Source organism: Genypterus blacodes, unplaced genomic scaffold (assembly GCF_046128005.1).
Source record: "Genypterus blacodes isolate CSIRO-AG114 ecotype Tasmania unplaced genomic scaffold, CSIRO-AGI_Gbla_v1 ptg000156l_1, whole genome shotgun sequence".
Classification (NCBI taxonomy): Eukaryota; Metazoa; Chordata; class Actinopteri; order Ophidiiformes; family Ophidiidae; genus Genypterus; species Genypterus blacodes.
In genome coordinates, this window is record NW_027466957.1 from 2,914,316 (window position 1) to 2,938,705 (window position 24,390).

Consider the following 24,390-nt stretch of genomic DNA (forward strand, 5'->3'; position numbering starts at 1 on the left):
GAGCAAGGGCGAGAAACCACGAGTCAATGTGATACTATATGCAAAAAGGTAGTAGAAGTCATTGCTGTGGTACTGAGTAAGAATGTGATTTCCGATGTAACTATGATTAGACAAAATTTGTCTAGAACAAAAGAAAAAAGAAAAAGAACGTAGGCATTTTTGTGATGCAAAAATACTTCAGTAAGTTTCACTTTCACATGACGATTAATCACTTAAGAAGATTGAACCAACCCCCCAGGGCTATTCTTTCCCCTCCATCATCCCCCACCCTCCCCCACCCCCCACCCCCCCGCCACGCTGATGTTCATAACAGGATTGGTCTGGCTAATGTCTCTCCACTTAACATATTTAAGGCCTGGCTGAGCAGTGGCATGTTTTCATCTGAAAAGGCAGATGAATTGCAAAGACAAAAGACAGATGACAGTTCTTGACTTTCTCTTTTCTTGGGGGAAGTCTTTCTTCCCTGTCATTTCACTGAGCTCTCCTTCCTCTGTGTTTGCAGATTGGGCTCACAGGGGGTCTCCACTTTTTCTGCAACTAAAGGGATTAGCTACAACTAGGACAAAAGCACTGTCTTCGAGATTTTTCACCCTGGGCCTCCTTCTTTATCAGACTTAAGGTTGTGTTACACTTAGCTTGTACGTGTAGGTTCAAATCGCATTCTGTGTACCTACCATTTTGTGTAACATTTTTTGTGCAATTCTGCTACGAGGCCACCAAATGCGCAAGCGCTGGAAAAGAAATATGGATGATATTTTTGAAAAAGGTTGTGTGGAGCGTCCGGCGGTACCAACATCGTTATAATTCTTCAGTACAAGAGTTTGTGAAAAGAAGAAAGTGTGTGTGTAGACTAGGTGTTCATTTTGACATGGAAGAATTGAAGTGCAATACATATCCAGTCTAGCTATTAAATGTCAAAACGGACTGCCACGACACCAACTTACTGGTGTGGAACACATCCTCCAGACACTACTACGCTCTGGAGTATAATCCACGCTTTAGAATTGGAGTCAACTACTCTGCAGGCTTCACATCAATATCCTGCTTTGTCAGAAATTGCAGTACAGGTCTTCACACGCTGCATTCCTTGGAGGAATTGCATTACCTGAGGAGGAAGTTCAGGTTCAAATCATGTTAAGTCTAATCAGGTCCTGTGCTAGTCACTTGTGTGTTACTTTACATTACATTACGAGCATTTGGCAGACGCTTTTATCCAAAACGACTTACATTACATTACCACCCTACGCAGAGGGGGGAGCAATTGAGGGTTCGGTGCCTTGCTCAGGGGCACCTTGGCAGGGACTCGAACCGGCGACCCTCCAGTTCCCAAGCGGAAGCTCTACCAACTGAGCCTCCGCACTTGTTGTGTATCCAAGCGGACTTCCTTTCAAATAGTTCAGTTCTCATAACCAAGTCTAATTTGAGCCATTCTGAGCATTACCACTCAAAATAAATAGTTGAGTAGTGTAGGGCAAAGGCCAGAAAATACTAAGATATGAAGTAGGAACCGTGATAACCTCAAAAGTGCTTTTGTATTATTCTACTCTTGAAATGATGCCGCAACACATTGGTGAAAATATATGGATAAAAAAGTCTTACAACTTGTAATCTGCTGTGATTTAACTATCCCCAACAAACTTTCACCCTAGTCTGAAGTAAAAAATAAATGTCAGACTGTGGAACCTTTTAATTTATCTGTGACCTTTCAACTAAGCCTGCTTGCAGGACCCTGGCGCTGAGAATGCTACCATGTTTCCTTTCTCACTCTCTTATCTGTCATGTCTGCAGGGCCTCACTATGAAAGCGATGGCACTGAGCCGTAGTAAGAGGTTTGGGGGGCAACAAGGGGAAGTGACACATAAAGCGTAAGATGATGAGAGTTCAAGAATGTGGAATGAAAGCTTGTTCTTGCATGTTACCTATTTAATGTGTCATGCTTCTTCACTAATGTCAAAAACACATTTTCTGCTGCAAGAAATCAATGAATGAAACCTCTTTACTTGTACAGTGCTTCAATTTTAAAAAGCTCACATCCCAATACAGCCAACTGCAAAACCCAAAACCCAAAACCCTTCCACACATGCATAGACCTTTAAAATCTACAGAAACCCTGAGATGAAACCATAGCCAAGCACATACCAAACATAAACTTCTGACCTTATCCTCTTCTTAGGAGGAATTAAAATACATTCTTTGGGTAAAAGGTGAGGCGTGAGAAGCAAAACAGAAGTCCTACATCTTCTTCCACCTAAGCTCACACCAGAGAGACCCATGAAACAGTACAAAAGTCAGTTACCATGCTGAATTTATGGCTGCCAGATGGCATAAGAGGGGCCAGGGCTGCCTGTGAACTAGCCTCCACCCCTGTAAAAGAATGACCAGTTGACCTGGAGCCATATAAACGAGGCATCTAAGACAACAAGGCTCCAACCACAGAGACACATCACTCCAGTCAGTCACCTAAAGAGGCTTATCATTTTAATTTTCCCTACTATTTGATTTCTGGATCGTGCTGCAGCGATCACCTCTTGAAAAAATGGACAACCAAAGCCAGGGCAGCCAAAATGGACATGATCTGCTGTAGATACTCATATCTTTAGGACATCAAACACTGTAGGCTGAATGGTGGCTCTAAAAGAGTATGTTCAAGGACACATTTCCTTACTGGTGGGGAACAGCAGCTTTGAGTCAGTTTCTTTCAGATAGTTACATGAGATTTTATGGTGACCAGTTCTCACACTCATACTTTCACAAAACTATGGATCCATGTTGGCATTATCATTCTGGAACCATCTGATGATTGATTTCTGCTGTAAAAGCTGGTCACACATGCAATCCATCTAATGTCAACCAGTCTCTCCACAAATGAGGAAATTACAATCTTGTTATCCCCACCATTCAAGCCTCCAGTGGCTGAGACAGATTTTGGGTGGAGTATCACTTTAGGAAATGGGTCTGTAATCATGTAATAACAGAAAGCACGTCGTCTTGATTATTTAACCTGCAGCTTTAGCAGCCATAATGGTGTCAACTGATAAAGGAGTGTATTCAACACCAAGATGTGCCTCACAGTACTCACCTCTGGGTGTCATAGAGAGTTCGTGACCCTTTGTGCCCTCACTGCCACAAAGCCACATCTTGACAGACTTTACGGTCTGGCCCACAGTAAAAATAGTAAAAAAGGGAGAAGGAGGTGGTGCTAGGGGGCGATTTCAACCTTTAGAAATGCATGCTCAGACTGCAAACACTATCTTGAGAAGTAATCAAGGGAGGGACACTTAAAGCCTTAATGGCACCAAATGTCCTTTAATGACCAGAGTCACAGCCTTCCTAAACATTCGCTGGTTTTAATGGTCAGAAAGTGCGGATATGGAGAGGTCACAGTGGGGTCAGGTTGAATAACAGAGCGTTGATACAGAGCAACTGCAGCAGTACAGCCCTCTTTGGAAGGGCTAGGAGGAAAAAACTAAAGATGCTAGAACTAAGCTGTTGTGGCTTTTGATGGAGGCCTTTGTTTTGTTGTGTTTGAGGCCATAATATTCAAGGCCAAGTGAACACAAAAAGAGAAAAGTTATAGCTGTGCTTCACAGGACGTCATAGGACCACTTGATTCTTTAAGACTGATCCAGGGCCCAAATCGGGTTGGATCCAAACCAAATTCAGTATAATCAGAGGAGGTAAGGTGCTATTGCCTCTGGTTTCAGGTCTGTATTGCAATATGTCTCATACCTTAGTGAATCCAATCAGATTCCAAACAGTTCTGATCATGGGTTTATTATCACCACAAGGGACAGTACGTTTGAGAGGTGAGACTGAACTGAATTAAGGAAGAATTAAGGAGTTATTCTTTGTTGTTGCAAGGAACAAGTTGAAGGTTAAAAGTTTTGAAAAAAAAGCATGAACAGACATTGAAACTGAATCTGGGATAAATCGTTATGCTGATGAGAGTCTGTTAACGTTTGTGTGTCTATCCTGTTCAAATTGCCCTCCACCCTCACACATCTGGATAGTAGGATTGCTGAATTTGCTGCCATTCCCCATAAGCTCGAGCACAAACACACACACACACACACACACACACACACACACTGACATCATGTACATGACTGTGCCTGATGGGAAGCATATGAGCAGAGAAAGGAACATTGGAGGAGTGGGGGGCGTTGTCGCCAGAACACACAAGTTATTTGCAGGAACTCTGAGACTTTTTTATGAATCGTTCATGTCTTCTGCTGACTAGGGAAGGGTGGAAAGCACATTATCTTCATTGCCTATCATTATCTCAACAATGCTCTTTCATGAACCATAAACCTAGTTGGTGCTTCATCCAGCTTTCTAAATCAAGCAACTGCCATATTGACAGAAACCTTTCTGAGGTATGGTACATTTTTGAGACTACAAATTTCACTATACACTGTTAAAAAGAAAACAACAAAAAAACTGTTCTTTACATTAACTGCCGCATACATTGGTGTAGTCAAAGCATAAAGCAAGTAACAGCTTTAAGAACAGGAACTTACTGGCTGTGTGGAAGTGTGGAACTATGGACTATGGACTCCTCCCTCTAGCAAAACAGTGCAAAGGACTAACTTACAAAGGAGCAACTTTACTTGGCTCAGACAGGCCGTGGTGCCTACATTTCAATTGCTAACTCTTTCCATGGCTGCAATGAGATCTGGCCCGAACGAAACCCCCCGGTGCTCCTCTGTGGTTCAGCTCTGTACTGTTTGGTAGAGCGCCACTAGCAACACCGCCTCCTAAACGCAAAGGACTGCCATGGAGGAAAATAACACAACCATGGAAGTGGTTTGTGTGAGAGATGAGGACAGAGGTTGTAGGTGAAAGTTTCACATGACTTATATTGATTTTTCTGCATTAAGATTGATTTATTTTTTGCTGTAAAGAAACACTTATTTTCACCCAGCTAAATCCAATTGTTGTCGAAGTTTAAGACCTAATGATTGGCACATTTCTCAGCCAAACAACACTAATGCTACATGTCAAAAGAAAAAATCTCGCAGCCTTGTTTTTCTTGTTCCTCTTCATCTTCCTTTTGCTTTCAGCATATTGTCATCACCTGTTACCGGCAGAAAAAGGCATGAACCAACCATGTTAACACCAACCATGTGATATACACTCCCTCTCGTATACGTACATCAGACATAAGCATAAACTGTGCATCCAAACAAGAAGAGGTAAACTACCAGCTATCTTCTCTTACAAATGGCATATCACAACAACAGACAGCAAAAAGAAGTCAGATTAAAGTAGCTAGTTGGGTGAGTTGGTGGTAGGAGTGAACCGTTCAAAGTTGGTGTGTAAGCCCTTCCGTGCTCAGGGGCGATTACCTAGTTTGCAGTGCAGGTAATCTGAAAAGCAGCTTGCAGGGAGTTTTTAAAGACACAGCAGTGGTGGCAGTCTGTCCTCTCTCCCCCTGACCAGCACAGGCTGGCAGCACAAGGCTGCTAAAGACGTCTGCAGGTCAATATGGGTGCAATGTGCTTTATGAATTAGGTCATATGAACGCCTTTAAATTGTGCATCAGTTGCATCAGTTGAGCCGACTTGCTTAACACGATTGTGTGTGATAGATTTGTGAAGGTTAACCTTTTTAACCAATTTCTTTTTATATATGTGCAACATCTGTAACCCTGACCAATCCAATGTAATTTGGAGCAACAGGTGTGCCCAACGTTTTCTGTGGTTGTCAAACAGCTTCTTGTCTCTGCTATTACACTATCGAATGAGAGGCATCTTTGGACAAAAGCCACCTAGCTAGTGAGCCTGTTCATGTTGCAAACAATCAAAACTATTCCAAACTAGGTCTTTCTCATGAAAACCACAGATGTATATGTCACACATACTGTATATGCCTTAATACCCTTACATAAAACTCCAAACAATGGCATTGCTCAGCCCTCTACATTTTTGTGTCCACGCCAAGAGGACAAAAAGGACAGAGGGAGAGAGAGAGAGAGAGAGAGAGAGCGAGAGAGAGAGAGAGAGAGAGAGAGAGAGAGAGAGAGAGAGGGGAATAAGGGATTAGAGGGAGGGATAGCAGCCGAGGCCCACGTCTGGGTAATTGGGGATGACAGGCCTTGGATCATCCCTCTCAACAACAGACCCTCTGAAGGTTGGAGGGAAAAGAGAGTTAGGAGGTAGGCTCAGGGCCTCTGAGTGAGACTCAGGGCCTGTGAGTGAGACTCAGGGCCTCTGAGTGAGACTCAGGGCCTGTGAGTGAGACTCGGGGCCTGTGAGTGAGGCCCAGGGCCTGTGAGGGAGGCTCAGGGTCTATGAGGGAGGCTAAGCGCCTGTGAGGGAGGCTCAGGGCCTGAGAGTTGCCTGAACTTTATGGTGTTTGTAATGAAGCACAACATAAGTGCAGCTCTGAGTCTCCTTGCTTAAAGAACCATACACACACATACATACTGTAGGAAGCCTGTATGTGTGTGTGTCAGCAGGGCTGAGGTTACATGCTAGCAAGGTGGAAACCTGGTAAGCATCTAAATGAACAACAGCTTCGCTTACGTCTCTAGGTTTCATCATCAGCCCACTCCTGTCACCCTGCTGAGAGGGTGTGTGTGTGTGCGCGTGTGCGTGTGTGTGTGTGTGCGTGCGTGCGTGTGCGTGCGTGCGTGCGTGCACTACTCCAGTTGCAGGATACTTAAGACACACTCACACACACACACCTAAAGCTGGCTTTCCACCTTCCCAAGTGAAATGTAAATCGGGACAAAGAATTCTCACCCTCTGCTTCAAGTCAGTGTCTAGCAACACAGGAAAACAACTGTGACCTTAGTGATCATACTTTGCAGCCCAGCAATGCAATTAGCAGCAAACATCAGTACCTTTGCACATTTAAGGACATTTTACACTGCTGCAACTTTGTTTGGAACAATTTTGGAAATTATTTTTCCCTTAGTTTAGCCATAAGAAAAGTATTTTGGTAGTCAAACTACTGTCCCTGAACCATTTTCAATGTTTGACATAAGTTCATGTCAGACATTGTCAACAAATGCATATTATCTAGTATAATATTTTGCAAAACCTCAGATTGTGAGTAATGGGCCAATTGATGCATTTACATGTTCATTCAGAATGTCAGCCCCATGATGTGCATGTAGAGACAGCTAGAGTCTACAAGAATGTGACAGGGAAAATGTTCAGTTCTACTGAGGTAAGCACGATGGCCGCATGTGTGAGTGGAAGTGTGTCACACAAGAGTGTGTTTCAGTGAACCATTCAGCATAGGCAGTGAGGCAAGAGGGAAAGAGAGAGGAGAAGATGAATGGATGGAAAGAGGGAAGAGAGAACAAGCTAGCGAGAGAGGGATGGAGAGATGGATAAATAGATGGGTGGATGATGGAACAGAGGAAGAGAAGAGAGAGACACTCTGGTCAGGCACGCGATGCTTAGTTGGAATCAGGTCAGGCCAGGCCCACATGAGGCCTCCCTCACTCACTCACACACACACACACACACACACACACACACACACTTCTTTATGAATCCTTGTGCTACATCAGAAGCCTATATGATAGTGTCCAGCACCATTTAAAGGAAAACTCTGACATTTATTAACAATATTCCTATTTTCCTTTCCACAATAGTGCTCACATACAAACACACACAAAGAGTTTACCCACCAGCACAGATATTAAGATTACATAACTATGAACCCCCACAAGATACATTACATTTGTAATGGCCTGCTTTGGGATTTTCAATGTTTATTCAAGGTTTGCCTGTTTTTATTATAACTTTTGTGTTGTGCGTCCCCTGACCTTTTTTAAAAAGCTAAAACTAAAACTACATAAAAAAAAAAAAAAAGACAAAAAATCTAAACTAAAATACAGTAGAAACCTCATACAACTAAACAGAGACTAAAACAATATCAGAAAATAAAACTAACTAACGGGTTTAAATTACATATTGAATACAGTTTATTAAATATTTAATGGGGAAAAAAGCTCAGCATTGTTCTCAATGAAAATTGCGTAATGAAAATTGAGCCCAAAGCTTCGGAGCTTGAGGGTCCTTCCTCAGTCGCTGCTGTCATTCTTGCATTAAGGTAGGACACATTCAGAGGAGCCTAGGAGTAAGGTGAGGAAATGTGACACTATGAGTGTGAAGCTAAAAGTAGATGACACTGTGCTCTAACACACACACAAACACATATATAGAAAGTACTACTACCCCAAACATGCCCTGTATTTGAAAGTGGATCTGAGCCTGCACATTAGGGCGCTCCACACTGCCCCCTCTCTTGACTTCTCGACAGGCCAATTACTAGCCCCATCGCTCTCATGTCTCCTGATAAGAATGTGTCATGTTGACTGCTAACCCTAACCAGCAAGTGCTTTAATTAAAACCACCCTCAGGAACCGACTCCCCCGCCTTTCCCCACCTTGTTCCTCCGTCTAGCTCATTGATGGACAGTTGACCCTAAGCTGCCGTCTCGCCTTACTGGAAACTGAAGCCAGCGGCTGGCGGAGAACCAAAGAGCAGATAGTGGTTAGGGCTAGACTTAGACGATTACACTACCTGTGCTGTAAAGACTTCTGAAGAACTTTTATCTGCTTATCAACTGTGCAAACCATCGTTCAGTACTGAACCACCAATTAACTAGTAAATAATTACATAAAGTTATAATATGGATGTAGGTAAGCACATTTATTATGTGTATGTATGTTTACAGTTTGCATTAAACTTACTCTGACATAAACATACTCAGGCATTTATTTTATTTACACAGACATGTGAACATTAGATTCTGAGTATTTATATTTCCTCACCTGGTGGACTCCACATACTCCCATTTGATTCATATCAAATGGGAGCACAGTATGAGAAAATGTAGCAACTGATTGAAGTTAACTCTGTTTGTGGTCATGATCCTCTTAGTTTCTGATGCTAATTTTGAAATATGCATGTATGAAAGTTCAGAAATCCCAGGTTTTGCACTATAATTAAAACATTTATGTTATGCAGATATGTTATTGTAAGACTCTCCTCAGGTTGGCCTCTCACAATCAATACTTAATGAGGACAGTTAGACAAATGATTTGGTTAACAATTACTGATATGGGCCAAGGTTCTAAATCCTGGTGGTTGTCAAGAGCCAAAGCATTTTCCAAGTCCTTGCTGTACCCACACTTGGTTAGATAAAGCAGGTATGCTCATGAGAGTCCATGTCTTCATACTTGATTTAGCTCACCATTTGTGTGTAGGCCAGGAAAATGGGAAATAAGCTTTGTTGTGGGTTCTGAGGACCCAAATTCCCATGGACAAACATGAAGATAGATGATGGAAGCTACATGCTGAGTTAAGTGTGGTAGTACATACATAAAGTATACTGTATGTGGTGAGGTACAGTGTATGTAAATGTTTGTGTGCATTTGATGCAGCACACACAAAGCCTAACCCACCAGCTATGGAGCAGTCATCCTTAATCAGTTCGGTAGGACCGGATTTGCTGAAGAACTGCATTACCGTGCCAATGACAGCAGCAGCAATACTGGGGATAATATAGGAGCAAAACATTGTCTGGAGGCAGTGCATTCAACTTGCATGCACGCGCACACACACACACACACACACACACGCAGGCATTTGTGTACACTATTCTACTGCCTTTTCGACTTAATGCTGCAGGTGTCATCAAGCATGATAGGCAGTTTAGCCCCCCTCTCCCACCACCACCACCAAACAAGACTGCCCTGCCTTAATGATTTACACACAGAGGGAGCGCGGGACAAAGACAGAGAAGAGAGAGAGAGACAGAGAGAGACAGAGAGAGAAACTTTGCTAGAGGACTTGCAAAGTATTAGTAATTCCTGGCAAGAGGTCAAGAACATTTCACCTCAATCACTGACAAGAATAAACAGCATCTTACCAATAGAATCTGAGCTTGACCCTCCTTGTCCCCATTGTGTCAAATTCCTTAAGCAGCCGCTCCGTGTGGAGTTCCTGGGCAGCGGTGGTCGGTGGATTCTGAGCTAATTCATTGTAGGCTGAGGACTGATTCTCTGAACAATTGTATGAATTCTTATTTTAATGCGCTTTTTTTCAGATTCAACAGCTCCATAATGCTGAGCTGCTTTCTTATCTTTAGCGTGACTGTCAGCTAATGATAATTACTGTTAGTATATAATTACTTTTCTCGATTGTTTGTGACCTTGACTGACAGAAGGCAACTTTAAAATGTTGCGGTCTAAGGAAAATCAACAGCCAGAAGTTGATACCATAGTAATTGACGTACATAGTTGTTTTCCAATCACTTACAAAGGTGTCTTCCAAACACAAATGTTTCGAAAATGCAAAACCTGGTAAATGCAATAACTCAGAAATATGATCACAATAAGCAAACATCATTTCTCAATCTCGTAGAAATGGAGACGCAGAGACTTTGAGCATTTTCTTAGTTCAAATCAGTTAATACAAAAAATATAATAAAAAAAAAAAAAGTAAATTATGTTGCTGGTGTTGCTAAGGTAGGCAGACCGTGTACTCTGCATACAGCTGGGCCAACAATGTCTGGCACCTACACTTAAGTAAATATTTCATCAATTTCCCTCACTCGCTGTACGCCACAGAAGAGGTCTGCAGAAACACACACACACAAGCAAGAAAAGCAAGAAAAAAGCACGAATGAAAAATAAAGAGGGGAGGAACCAAGCAAGGAAGGAAGGAAGGGAAAATAAAAGGAGATAAACATCTTCAAAGAAACCAGTAACTAACTACAGCTGATACATGTAGTTAAGAATATACTGTACACAAATACAATTTACACCTGAAAAGACTAGTGCTAGTGTATGGAAGAGTGTGTATGGAGGAGTGTGTATCACTGCGTTTGTGTGTAGTACACAAGTAAAGTTCAGAGAAATGTTGCAGGCAGAAGTCCCACATGGCTGCACTGCTTGGCTCTGTTACCAAGGCAGAAAAAAAGATTCATCCTGCTGCTGACTGTGTTGTTACTATCACAGACGGCTGCTGAGGCTTCAAGACAAGGCTCAAAGTTCATTAACAATATTGGATGGAAACACACGCACGCACACACGCACGCACACACGCACGCACACAGACAAAGAGACCCCAATGCAAGCAGGACTAACAGTGAGCTGGCAGATTGAAGACTGTGTTTGGCTTAGTGTTCATGACTGCCACCATCTCAATTCAAGCTTTATTTACACTGGACCGGATTCAACTAGACACTTTGAGTGATTTGGGAATTTACCTGCCCCCTTGTACAAAAAACAAACTGTGTTCCAGTCAGATTTGCTGACTAGTACTGGATAGAATTTACAAACATACACTTCTCTTGCCCAACCACCAACCACCAATCCATAGCTGGATAATGCATGTGCCTATAATACTATCAAAGCTCTAATTTGTCATTCCAAGGGGTAATCATGCAGAGAGTATTGCCTTCTCCATATGTTCTTTTAACAACACCGAAGGTTGTGTCAGTGCATGGACAAGAGATGACCCAAGACTATGTTACGATGATGAAGGGTGATATCAGGGATTGGCCATGGGCCATATCTCGATTCTCATCCAATAACAGTCAATGGAATTATAAATCATCCAACAATTCATACGCATACCTTTTTCGTTAGATTAAAACAACAACAACAACAACAAACTCTTTCACATTTTTCTGCAACTTTTCTGGGATTTCCATGACTGTATGAGTCGTGCAAAAATCACGGAAGAACCACAAAACACTATGATGCAAATTCAAAAGGAACTGATATCATCAGGTGAACATTGATTTGTGGTGCAACACATACTTTATATACCTTACAAATTATTAACAAAGCTGATTCACATCGTCATTCACACTGAAATAACCATGTCACTAGTCTTACATGATCTGGGCTTTAGAGTGGAACAAAGGCTTTACTTAGTCTTAAGTGCATGTATTTCTACAGTTATCATGGCTCACTCGCACGGGGGCTACAAATAGAAAACTTCCTTCCTCTGTTTTTCTCTGGAATATTCATCAGGTTTAATTTGCGATCTCCAGTTCTGGCAGCTCCCGCACTTGGACTCACTGGAAACATTTAGGCCTGTAGGCAGGCAGGCTGGCCCCGCCAGCCGGAAAGTGCTGTTGGTTTTGTTCCTGAGGTGTTTTTCTGCCTGCTACTGGTATATCTTTGTGAAAGGAGAACACAATGCAGCCTTTTGGTTTAGGCAGGGTGCTGGGCAGCCTAAAAAAAAACCAAGCCGGCTGGCTAGCATGTACTGGCGCTTTCCACTCCAGAGACAGACATATTGTTCCACTGCTCAAGTAAGGTAGAAACTGAGTAATTGAAGGGAGGACAGAAAGAGAGAGTGAGATTTGGATACTGTAGACTGAAGCTGCCAAATAAGATTTTGAACTTTATGACCACATTCAATATCTTCAAATTCAACTCTTAAATGCCAACTAATTCTTCATCATCGGTCTTACTTGTCAAGGAGGTAGAGTCTCTGAAACAGTATTTTAGACAAGTCAGATAATATAAGTATTGAAAATCTATCTATGCATTGTTGTATAAATTTCAAATGTGACACTATTGTCACTGTCTCTTGTGCCACTTCCGGTTTTACTTTGAAACTATGTCTTGTCTATGTGCCAGGTATCTTTACTTCCTACTAGGGCTGCACCTAACCATAATTTTTTTAACGATTAATCTACAGATTATTTTTTCGATCAGTCGAGTAATCTATAGATTATATTTATGTCATTAATATTTCTTTATTTTCTTCAATCATCTTCTCTTGAAAACAAACAAATGTAACGAAGATTTTGCGATGCATTATTCCACAAATAGCCACCTTTTGACTGACAATCTCCACTTTACAATCCAACATGTAATCTGCGTTCAAAAACCCAAAAAAATGAGACGCAGTTCAGTTTGCGCTGCAATCAGTCGGTCTAACGTGGGGGGGTGGAGACGCAGGTCAGTTTGCGCTGCCCGGTGTTATTTAATACTTTGTTTCTGTGACTCTGCGCTTGGGGCCTCTGTTCTGTAAACTGTGACAACTATAAAGGAACAATCAAAAAACTATACCCTACAGCATGACATGTGTAGACTAGGCAAGTGCAAAGACTGGAAGAGGGGGAAACACCATTAAAGTGAAAGAAATGTGCATTAAATCCATTGCAAATATTATTTTGTCAAACTAGTCAACAGCATATACAGAGTTAACAGTGATCAAACACTGAAACCCCAATAGGGTGACATAGCCTTTGAGATGCTCCATGCAGTCATTGCACCCAGCAGTTGTTAAAATAGCAGCAAAACTCCTCAAAAACCCACATTGTCTTCCCTACTTTAATTGTACACTTCTCCAAGTTGTCAAAGGCTGCTTTTTCTGTTGACAGAAGTGAGATTGGAAGTTTCCCTCAGCTCTAACTATTAAACTAAGCTATGCTAAACACATCCTGGATCTCTGTGCTGGATGCATGTAGATGTGAGTGGTGGACAGTCAGGGATAAGGAAAATGTGGCCATTTGAGCCTGCTGCGTAAGGAGAGTGAAAACAAGATGCCGTCAACCGCTGACAGCTGGGCGGAGGCGCCACAGGAAGCCGGTGTGGTGTTGCATCGAAACCAGAAGTCTAAGCTGCTGATTGCCACAGCTCTGTGGTGGAAGTTCAGAGTGACAGTCTGCAGGTCTGTTGTGGCTGACAGGCAGTGCATTGCTGTACAAAGAAAAGGGAAGTAGGCAGAATTGTACTGCAGCAGATGATCAGGGCCCTCATTTATAACCTTTGTGTAGCCTACGCCCTAAACGGGACTTGAAACTTGCATAAGCCACTCCCTATACAAAGACAAACTTTGTGTGAGAATGTGCACTGTGGTATGGCAACTTGTGAGCAGGCATTCACACATTTTGGAGACAGGAAGATCTGGTGACACCGATGGCAATGAATGGAGCCAGACTGTGAGAAGATAATAATTTCCATTCAAAGGCTGGGCTTATTCAATATTTGGATTCCTTTATATACGTGTATATACGCCAATACCACTGGTGCGTAGGTGGAAAGGAATTACAACATTTAAATCTCTGATTTGCTGTTTCTATTGATCATTTACAAAGTAAAGTATTATAGAGACAGCCGCTCCCCTAATGGACTCCTCACTCCGCTTCCAAACCCCCTTTATAATCTGACATTTTCTTTGTGTACGCCATTGCTCTGTTTCCAACCTACACAACGATTTAGGTGTGATTCTATGCATGTTTTACAAATGAGGCCTCGTTCTCTGCGAGTGTATTAATAGGTAAATCTAGACGTGTCCAAGAAATCCCATGCAAAGAAACATCCTTCCCCCAATGCCATCACTATGTTGGAAGAACGGGAACAACAAATTCATTCCATACAATATCAAATATGCAGGTGTACAGTGTGTGTCTGTGTGTGCGTACATGAGCTATACTTTCAATTTGTAGAAGAGCCCATCCATGTGCCTCTGGCTGTTGTCCACTAACATATCACCACACTTAGGTCACATGATGAGGCAAACACAAGCAGGCCAGTGTTTGGGGACAGGATGGGGGCCAGGAAGGGGAATGGGGGTGGGATGGTCACGTAGTGTTAGACATTCATTCTGTTATCAGCAACCCCTCTGACCTTTCTGACCAAACAATGATGAACGGAGAGCAGGTGAGGAACAAAATGATCCAGCAGCAGAAAACCTTTACACAAGCACAGAGATAGTGATTAGAATACGTTTTTTCACAAACAAAAATGAAAAACCTTAAAATGTGTGGATCGAATATTGATGCCTTTAAACTCCAACAAACAAATTGGAGAAGTAGGTACTCTTTGACTCAAAAAGAAACTTCTACTTGAGTCTAAACAAAAGACAGAGAGGAAATTGATGTGAGCTTGCAAGCATTAACCTAGGATGTAAGCTTTGTTTCCTGTCTTCCATCTCATCAGTCTGTCTCTCTCTCCCAGCCAGGCTGGTTTCTCCTAATGGACACATTAGCCGCTGGCTTGTCCCTCTGCGGCGATTAGGTGGCCGTGAGGTCATCCCTTTGCTGCAGCTTCCATCCACATCAGGGATCTATCATTTCATTATGCCGTGGGGAGGAGGGGAATGACTGAGGTATCTGCCTAACCATCCATCAATTCATCCATACATCCATTTATATGCTGCTGCGACTTCTTCTTTTCAGCGTCAGAATCAGCTCCAGTATAGTTACCTGTGATCAGGATGTGAACTATATTGAGCAGACTGTGCAAGTATGTGAACTCTGGTGGGCCAAACCGAACAGAACTTCTCCACCTCACTATTGTTCAGTTTTGTTGGTAATAACATCCCATTTTCTTGTTGATTAAACAACATGCAATTGCGATGTTCACACATGCCCAAAGAACCGATCTAGGGGGGGAATGCAGGCTCAAAACCGGCTAGGTCTAAATACAGCCTTAGACTTAATAGGCTTTGTTACCTTTACTATAAGGCTCAAATCAGGAACGCTTACGATTTCTTGTGACCTGAAGTTCTTTTATCTACCTTTGTTGAACACACTTATTGTAAGTCGCTTTGGATAAAAGCGTCTGCTAAATGACCGTAATGTAATGTAATGTAATGTAAAATATGTTTTGCGGTTCCAGGCACATTTTGTGGCCAAAAATGGCTCTTTTGATTACAAAGGCTGCTAACCCTGGTTTAAGGGAATGATGGAATGAAGCTTAATCTGATGTTATTCATGTAAATTGTTACAAAAGCTCTTACTAAATGCCTTCAATGTGACTTCACAGCAGAGCAGGTGTGTCTAAGACAGGAGAAAGACTGTGGCTGTGCATTTTCAGCTGTGTGTGTATGTTTGTGTGTGTGTGTGTGTGTGTGTGTGTGTGTGTGTGTGTGTGTGTGTGTGTGTGTGTGTGTGTGTGTGTGTGTGTGTGTCTGGTGGACCTGAGATGTATTGATTGCTGCAGGAAGTGGAATCTGATGTTTCACAGCACTTCCTGAGTTGGATGGTTTGACAGACCGTGAAAGCTGAAAGAGGTTTGGGGGGGTGGGGGGGCTTAGAGGGAGGAGATAGGGGAAGTAAGAAGTTCAAGAAAACATGAAAGGTCGAGACAGAAACTGAGCAAAAGTATGAGAAGACATAACACCTCTCTCTGTGTCCTTGAGCCGAGACTAAACACTGCCTCCCATCTCAGCTCTCAGCTCAGAACAAACACTAACTACGCTCTGTGGAAAATTAAGCAAGTGCAAAAAAAGCTCAAAGGTGGAATATGTCTCCATCCCTTTTTATAATATCCATATTATTGCAAAAGCCAGGTAAAGGGCTTTGCCGATCAAGCCTAGTGTCACAATGTCACAATGTCACAGTTTAAACAATGGGGAATACAACCACTTCTACAAACAAAAATACACATTCTGTTTGGTAATGCAGACAGAGAAAAGAATGTTGTGTTGATCACACAGGGTTTGCTGACCTGCAGTAGCTAAGGTTGTGCTACCTGGTTACTCTGGAATTTCTCAGGTTGTTCCTTTAAGTGATAGTCTGGCAACTTTACAAAATGTTGTGATTTCCATGTCTTTTTTTCTGAATGAGGCCATCTTCACTGACGTTGTTTTTGTTTTGTAGCATTCTGGAGAAATTTGCCAAACATACCAGGTTTGTAGGCCTTTGAACGGACCCTTATAGAAAAAGCCTCAAAAAGCAACTCTACATGAAGTTTTAGGTTTATTTATAAACAAATAAACAAAACTATTGCCTCAGAAAGCCTTCCCTTCTCTCCTCTCCCTCTGTTGTGTCTTCTCTTTTTCTCCAACGATCTGTAGCTGCCTGCGCTGCGGTATGATGTATCATCCTGTAAAAAACTGTACCTACGAGATCATTTAACCAACAACACTGATGTCATCCAGGTCTCTACGTCCACACTACAATGTCAATTCTACATAACCATTGGCGGCCATGGCTTTTCGTTTGTCAAACCTACTGTCTTAATTAACTTGGACATTACTTTGCCTAGTTTTCTTCAGGGTTTCAGTTCTCCTTTCTCTCTCTCTCTTTAACTCTCTGCCTCTCTTCCGTCCTGTATGTTTTTTTAAGTTAAGAAATAATAATAACAGATGAAAAACCTGTATATGGAAATGCGCTACACCCAGAAAGCATTTTCCTATTCCATCTGACCCTGAAACGAAACAAAATGTGTTTTTTCTTACAAAGCGTTCACAATTCTATTTCGAAATCCACCAGATACACAAAGTTTTTTATCATGGCATGCTTAACTTCTATTTTTGTGCTGTTGAAGAAATAATAATATGGACCCATGAAGATCCATTCAAAGGCCTACAGACCTGGTAAGTCAACGACATACGTGTTTGGAAAAGCTCCAACTTACCAAAAAGATACCAGTGACCTAATTAGGACATAAATTATCTGGCTCACTTTAGTTAAAGGAAAAGAGACCGCTTTGGATACTCCAACTGACCATTATTGGGGGGAAAAACTATTTATTAAGCTTGCTCCAAATAATCAGCACTAATGTTTCAATAAATGATGTGTATGTGGCACTAAAACCTTTGGAAGAGTAATGCTAGTAAATGAAATTAAAAGACTGAATGACCAATATATAGGCCCACCACAAACCACTATCAGACATTGCAAAAAGTCAGTGTATTGGCCTAACTCTTACTGAAACAGGTATACAATATTTACTCATCACAATGTCACCTAGACATATATAAACTACATATATAGAGTACCAGATATATATCGTTAACAATCTCAAAACCTGCAGGATGGAGCCTGCCACACATTTACAGATTACTTTGATGTGGAAGATGTGCATCATCTTTGTGAACACGCTACTGGGAAAGAGTGGCTGCTGATCAAACCACAAATGCATGCACATACACACACACACACACACACACACAGACACAAATGTCTTTCTTAATCCTCTGCACAGCCAGCAGCCATGGCTAGAGAGAAGGAGTGGAGTGAGATGGGAGGGGGAGCGGAGGTAGGCTCACCTACTGCTTCCTTACTGGATGTTTCTGGATGAATCAGCCAAGGTTCAGCTGCAAGCTCTGACCTATGTGTGTGCATATCTCTTTGAACGTTTAAGCGTCTGCGAGAAAAGATAATTAAAGAGGGCAGACGGATGAGTGAAGTGAGAAGGCTAGAGGTCACATAGGATAAGTCAGTTTGTTCACCCCCACCCTACACGCACACACAGACAGAAGACGTAAACAGCTGTAGGCTTGATATACACAGATGTCCTACTGCTTAAGATAGCCTACACAGTCGTCTTTTGAAGGAGGACATTTAGAATAAGGTCTTTGTGTTTGCTGTGGGTTGGAGGCGGTTACACACTCCACACATTACCTTGTCTTAGAGATCTACAATTACATTAATTATAAGCCAAGGGCTTCAAGAGGCCTGTCTACTGTGTGTATGTGTGTGGAAAGAGATGCCTGAGTAGCTACGTTTGTGAACAATCGTGTTTAGACCTGGTGTTGCTTTATGTCTGCACATGTGTGCGATCACTTTACAATAAGAGATTAAGAGAGTGTGTGCGGTGGGGGATGGGGATAAGGTCATGAAATCAATGGGTTTCACTGCAGCAGAGGATTGTGGGGATGTGTGGATGTGTGTGTGTCTGTTTGTGTGCATACTCTTTTCACCAGTACACGTCTCCAGGGCTACTGGTGAAAAGAGCAAGCAAGGGCCTGGTGGTGGCGGTGGCTTCTTTATCCTGAGAAGCAGGCGTCAATGCCAGCAGTAGGGATCCCCTTTCAACATATTGTTTTATTTAGCATCTGCATGGCTGCTTCATTTGCCAGAGTGCGGCTGGGATAGATTAATGCAGGAGATCAGTGACTTGGAAGGAAGGAATGACTCGGCCAGTCTGGAGGAAGGATGTTAACCACATTATAAGCCTTTGTTTCCAACACTTCATTCCTGAGGAGTAACCCGAGCTTGCAGGGGCCCTACCCCTTCACTCCATGAGGAGGCCTTGCTTTATACACACACACACACACACCTCCACCTCGACTTCCTGGAGGCCACCATTGAGGTGTGGCAGCAGCGGCTTTGTATCTGTTTCTAAATTAAAGCCGTCTTGTTGTGCTTTGGCAGTCTAAACTTTTCTGCAAGCCTGGGTTTAACCCCAATGGTCCAGATCCAGTGATCTTGTTCAGCAGACTTTGCATGTGTCACACTTACTACAATTACATGCACTTCTACTACGATTAAAGCAAAAAATGGATTTTTATAGTATGTTCATTCATTCATTCGTGTATACACCTTCATGTACATCCAGCATGCCATTTCAGAGAGTTTGGAAGTTCATACAGCAGGCCTCACAACCGCAGACCATGCATAACCACGCCAGCCCAGGACTGCCGCATCCGACTTGTGTGATCATCAAAGGCCAGTCACAAGTACAGCTGATGAAACAGTTGGTTTGCACAACCAAAGGATTTTTGCACAAACTGTCACTGAAATTGTCAGGGGGAAACTCATCTTCAGTCAATTCAATTCAATTCTTATCTATCTCAAGGCACTTTCCATACAGCGAGCACTTGCTCACTGGGGTCTTGATTTGTCTACAGTTTGGCACCACAATTGATGAGAGCAAGAGCTCACCTTCAATGGCCACTGGCATGCTGGAGAATGGTCATAGTTTCAGCTGAATAGGGCAGATGGCAGTACGGTTTCTGGTGGGTAGGCACCCATATCTGCCTTTATCCTATGGGCAGCGAGCTCAAGTGCATTAATGGCAATTTCAATGCACAGAGATATTGTGATGAGACCCCTAGGCCCATTGCTGTGCCATTCATCCACTGCCAGAAAATGTCCCAACTCTTTAATGGCCTGCATATTCACCAGACATGTCACCGACCAAGCATGTTTTGGATGCTCTGGACCACCCCATGCGACAGCATGTTCCAGTTCCCATCGATGTCCAACAACTTCGTTGGATATCAGAGGTAGAGGAGTGGGCTTAAATTGACTATTTGATCAAATCAATGTGATGGAAATGTTTTGCATTGATTACATGAGGCAAATGGTGGTCACACAAGATACTGGTCTGTACTCTGTTCATTTCATGGTATCTTCTTTTGGGGGGAACTTGTGACTAACTGTATCCCCAATCACATGAATTCAAAAGATAAGTGCTTTATTAATCTATTTCAGTTGACTGATACTGATACTCAACAACATCTTCAATATTGACAAGTGGTAAGTTTACATCTCTGTTCAGTATATCGCTTTAGTACATTTCTACATTTGATCGCAGTTAGGGCAAATAGTTTGCAAATATGACCAAAGTGAGGTGTGAGGAAGCAGAGCAGACATTCATGCTCCTGAAGCCCATTCAGCTCACCAAGTCACCCAACAGGACCGAAATAAACTGTTGGTAGAGTCTAAGTCATGTGGAAGTGGTGATGTGTAGCCAGTGTTGAATAACATTCAACAAACCATGAATATGAAAACAACAGAAACAAAGAAGTGGGAAATTACAGATGCTAACATTTAGTGTCTCTTTGTTTCTATATTTACATATTCCTAAAGAGTACAGTGGAGAACAGCGACGCCATTTAATGCAGGGTTACAGGGTTATTTAAACTTTATGATTAACATTTGTAATTTATGAAAAAAATTCTAAATTTGCAGCAGTAAAATGTGTTATTTTGATGGCAGAAATCACAAAAATCATGAAATTCTGAGAGAGTCCTCTTTCAGATGTACAGTATGACTTTTTGTGTTACCACTCACCATACTTTGTCACACCTTTTTTGAATGACTGCTGTGCTAAAACACAGAGAGTGTTAGAATGATAAGTCAAAGTTCAGGACAGAAATGCATTGTTGGATCAATAGGGCAAGCAGGTCCACATCCTGAATAACCCAGTTTAAGATTAACCCATCTGGCTTTGGCATAACCAAGAGGGGCTGGACATGAAGACACAACTGTGAGTCAGAGTAGACTAAAACAAAATAAGTGATCAGGCATTTTCAGATACACCCCCTACCCAGAGGACACTACTCATTCTTAGAAAAGACCTGCCCACGCAATGACAAATGGACTGCACTGTTTGACTAAACTTCCTTGTAAACAGAACCGCAACCAGTGTGGCGTGTTCCAAGCAATTGACAGCATTTTGAATACATCAGGGACCAACAAAAGAAAACACAATAAAAAAAAAATTCTAATAAAAAAATAGCTTTTTCTTTGGCGACCAAGTCAAAATCGAAATCAAATAAAACAAAACAACAACCAAAAGCGCAGCAGAAAAAGGACAGGTTGTGACGGGGAGCACTAGTGAATGTAACCACACACACACACAGCACGCTATGTAACTGACAAAAAACACAATTCTGAATAGAAAGATTGTATTATATATACAGTATATATCTTATTTTATTATATATTATATACGAGTATATATATATATATATATATATATATATATATATATATATATATAATTATTTTATTTTATATATATATAATAAAATACAATATTTCTATACACAGTGGTTTTAATCAAAGTCTTCTTAATTCACAAATGTGGTAAAGCTGGTGGTCCAAAGTGATAATGCACAGCTTTCATTCAAATAACTATACATTTTGTTGGGGGGGAACCTTAACGCCCCACCATGAGCAAGACGAGCAAAGAGGGATAACGGTGGATGGAGGAGGAGGAGGAGGAGGAGGAGGTAAACAATGAGACAGTGACTCAGTCACTTAGGGAGGGTTGATCACGGGGGGAGGGTAGGTGGTTTGTTATTGCCTAGAATCACACATCCACAGCTACTTCCAACTACGAAAGTCAGTCCCCCCACCCCAGCCTAAGAGAGCTTCTGGGAGCTGCCCTTCCACATGGCTCAGGCCAAGCCGCGGGGCGGTGATCACCCCCCCTCCTCACCCTGCAGTCAAGTTGAAGCAGAAAAAAGCATAACAAAGGGGTTTTTCAGGACCCAGTTTCTTTCTGCATTCTCAATGCCTGCCTATTTTACGACCTTACATGTTGCTTGTAGTGAGCACTGAAGCAACATTTTTTAGAAGGGGCAATGGAGTATTTAATGCCCGCAAAACATCCAGCCCCACTTCACATTCTCACCCAGAACAGCTGTCAACAATAAAGCATATCTAACAGCTCTGGCTGTTTAACCAATCATTACAACAATTACACAATCAATGTTTTGCATCTGTCATGCCTCAATGAAAGAGACAAACCTTTCCCTGCACTGTAACATTGTGCTGGTTGCAAAGTTGCTGTTGAGGCATTAATACACATAATTTATATATTTTAATCTGACCAATATTGTTGACCAGCGGATTTGTTTTCAGGGCAGTGTACAAATGAAACTTTTGCTGTATATCACATACTCGAACACAAAGCTTTGCAGCTCAGAAATGTGTGGCTTCACACAGAGACATTAGCAGAGATTTATTATTAGCCCAAATCTACATGTATCTCCATCATCACTCCCTCCATGTGTCTTCAAAACTTCAAAACTTGAAGAACCTGCACATGAAGAACATGAAGACCTCCACTAGCTTAATGTTTCCCAACAGGAAAGAATGGACCTCTGGCTTCTTGATTGACACTATGGGAGGATATTACACACTATTGGTACAGCTGACTGGTGTGAGTGTGTGAAAGTGTGTGTGCCTTTGCTTGTGTTTCTGTCCGCTTCTGTATTCATTATAAGACTCTGGGAGGCACTGCGGGGGAGGAATCTTGGTGGTGTGTGTATGTGGTGGGGGTTCATCACTGTGGGAGACAGGCAGATGGGGATGGAAATGAGTAGGCAGTGAGCTCATGCTAATCTCCTCCTACAGCTGATCCAGGCACAAAACAAGAACACAAACACACACACACACACACACACACACACACACACACACACACACACACACTAGCCCAATCTCGTGCACACACTGCATGAAGCAGGGGATGCTTTTACGATTCAAATGTTGCTGTGTGTTTACTATGCATCTTTTGGCTGAAAGCTGAAATAACCCAATGTAGATACAACCATAACTCTAAGCTAAAGCTTTAATATGATTATATGGATAGCAGTGTGTGTGTGTGTGTCTAGCTGCCCGTGTCAGACAGCCATCTGCCCCGTGGGAGTCGCTTGGCAGCACGCGATTGGCCCACCGTGACTACAGAGAGGCAAGGGGTGACATAGGTCATCTACTTTATTTGGGGAGGGAAAGGTCGTGCGGTTGAAAGGTTGGCTGCTCTTCCGAACACGCGACTGCATGCATGAAAGGTGGGTGGGGGTTGGGCCAACAACCAGAGGCCAGCACTCCTGTCATACAAAGGAGCACTCCTGGGCTGACGCAGCACATACCGGTACTTAACATCCCCAAGCCACCCTAGCTGCTTAAAACTCCACTGCCTTTAATGTCTGTTTTTTTAAAAAAGCCACGATTTACACATGAACCACTGCACTTAATTCCTGCATGTAACGGTCCTTACTTTATACATAAATAATCACAGAAAGGGAAAGCTGTGAAGGTAATGCATGTGTAGTATGGCGGGCCTGATCTGAAGCAGGGTGTGTGAGCGTGCATGTCATCAGATGTTGGATCTTGATCAACACTCGCACACAGACGTGGGAAAGATCTGGCCTCATTTTCAGTCCTGCTATTACACGACAGAAAGCTCCAGGTCAAAACAAACGGTTACCATAGCAGCCCATAGACTTGAAAGTTTATCATGCATGCAATCCATATACAAAGGGTGGAGGAGGCCACTCAAGTGGGCTCACGCCGTATGATGATGTATGAATGTATATGGTATATGGTATATACACAGTTTGGTATAGGCTGTTTAGGCCCAAGCTTTCAGTTGGCAGACGTGAAAATACTAATTTGATACATGGCAAATTCCTCCCATTTGAGCTTCTCTGACTCTAAAGGTGCTGCCGGGCAGGCTAGAGGAGGCCAAAGGTTAGAACATGTAGTGTAGTTAAAGGCAATCGTTAGGCTTACAGCGCCATGTGTGTTGATGAATATTTCAAAGAGCCTCTCATTAAATAACCACTCAAGACCTCATCTCCTACGGTCACCTACCATCAATAATAAATGCCTGCAAAAAAACTGACACACTTGCCGTTCACAAGCCAATGGTCAGTGAGTCATCAAGTTGCACCATCTGACAGAGAGAGCTCCTTTCCACGCAACACCTGGAGAAGGTCACCAGGTTCTTCCGTGCACTCTTACAATAATCCTGATGAGACAAGCTCAAAGTTCTTTCAAGACTTGCACCTGTGAGCCGGAGTGGACCGCTTAGTGTCACGCTGTATTGAAAGACTATGAATATTCTGACAGGGTTTTTGCTGAATGGGAGGAAATATTAATTCTATGCATGATCTTTGCTCCTCAAAGGCATCAGCTCTGAGCTTT

The 24,390-nt window shown here is 42.4% G+C and overlaps 1 protein-coding gene across 1 annotated transcript in view; it reads right to left on the bottom strand.

The window, feature by feature from the left end:
- skia (v-ski avian sarcoma viral oncogene homolog a) overlaps window positions 1-24,390 on the bottom strand; it is a 71,697-nt gene that overhangs the window by 39,807 nt on the left and 7,500 nt on the right. The window lies entirely within an intron of this gene.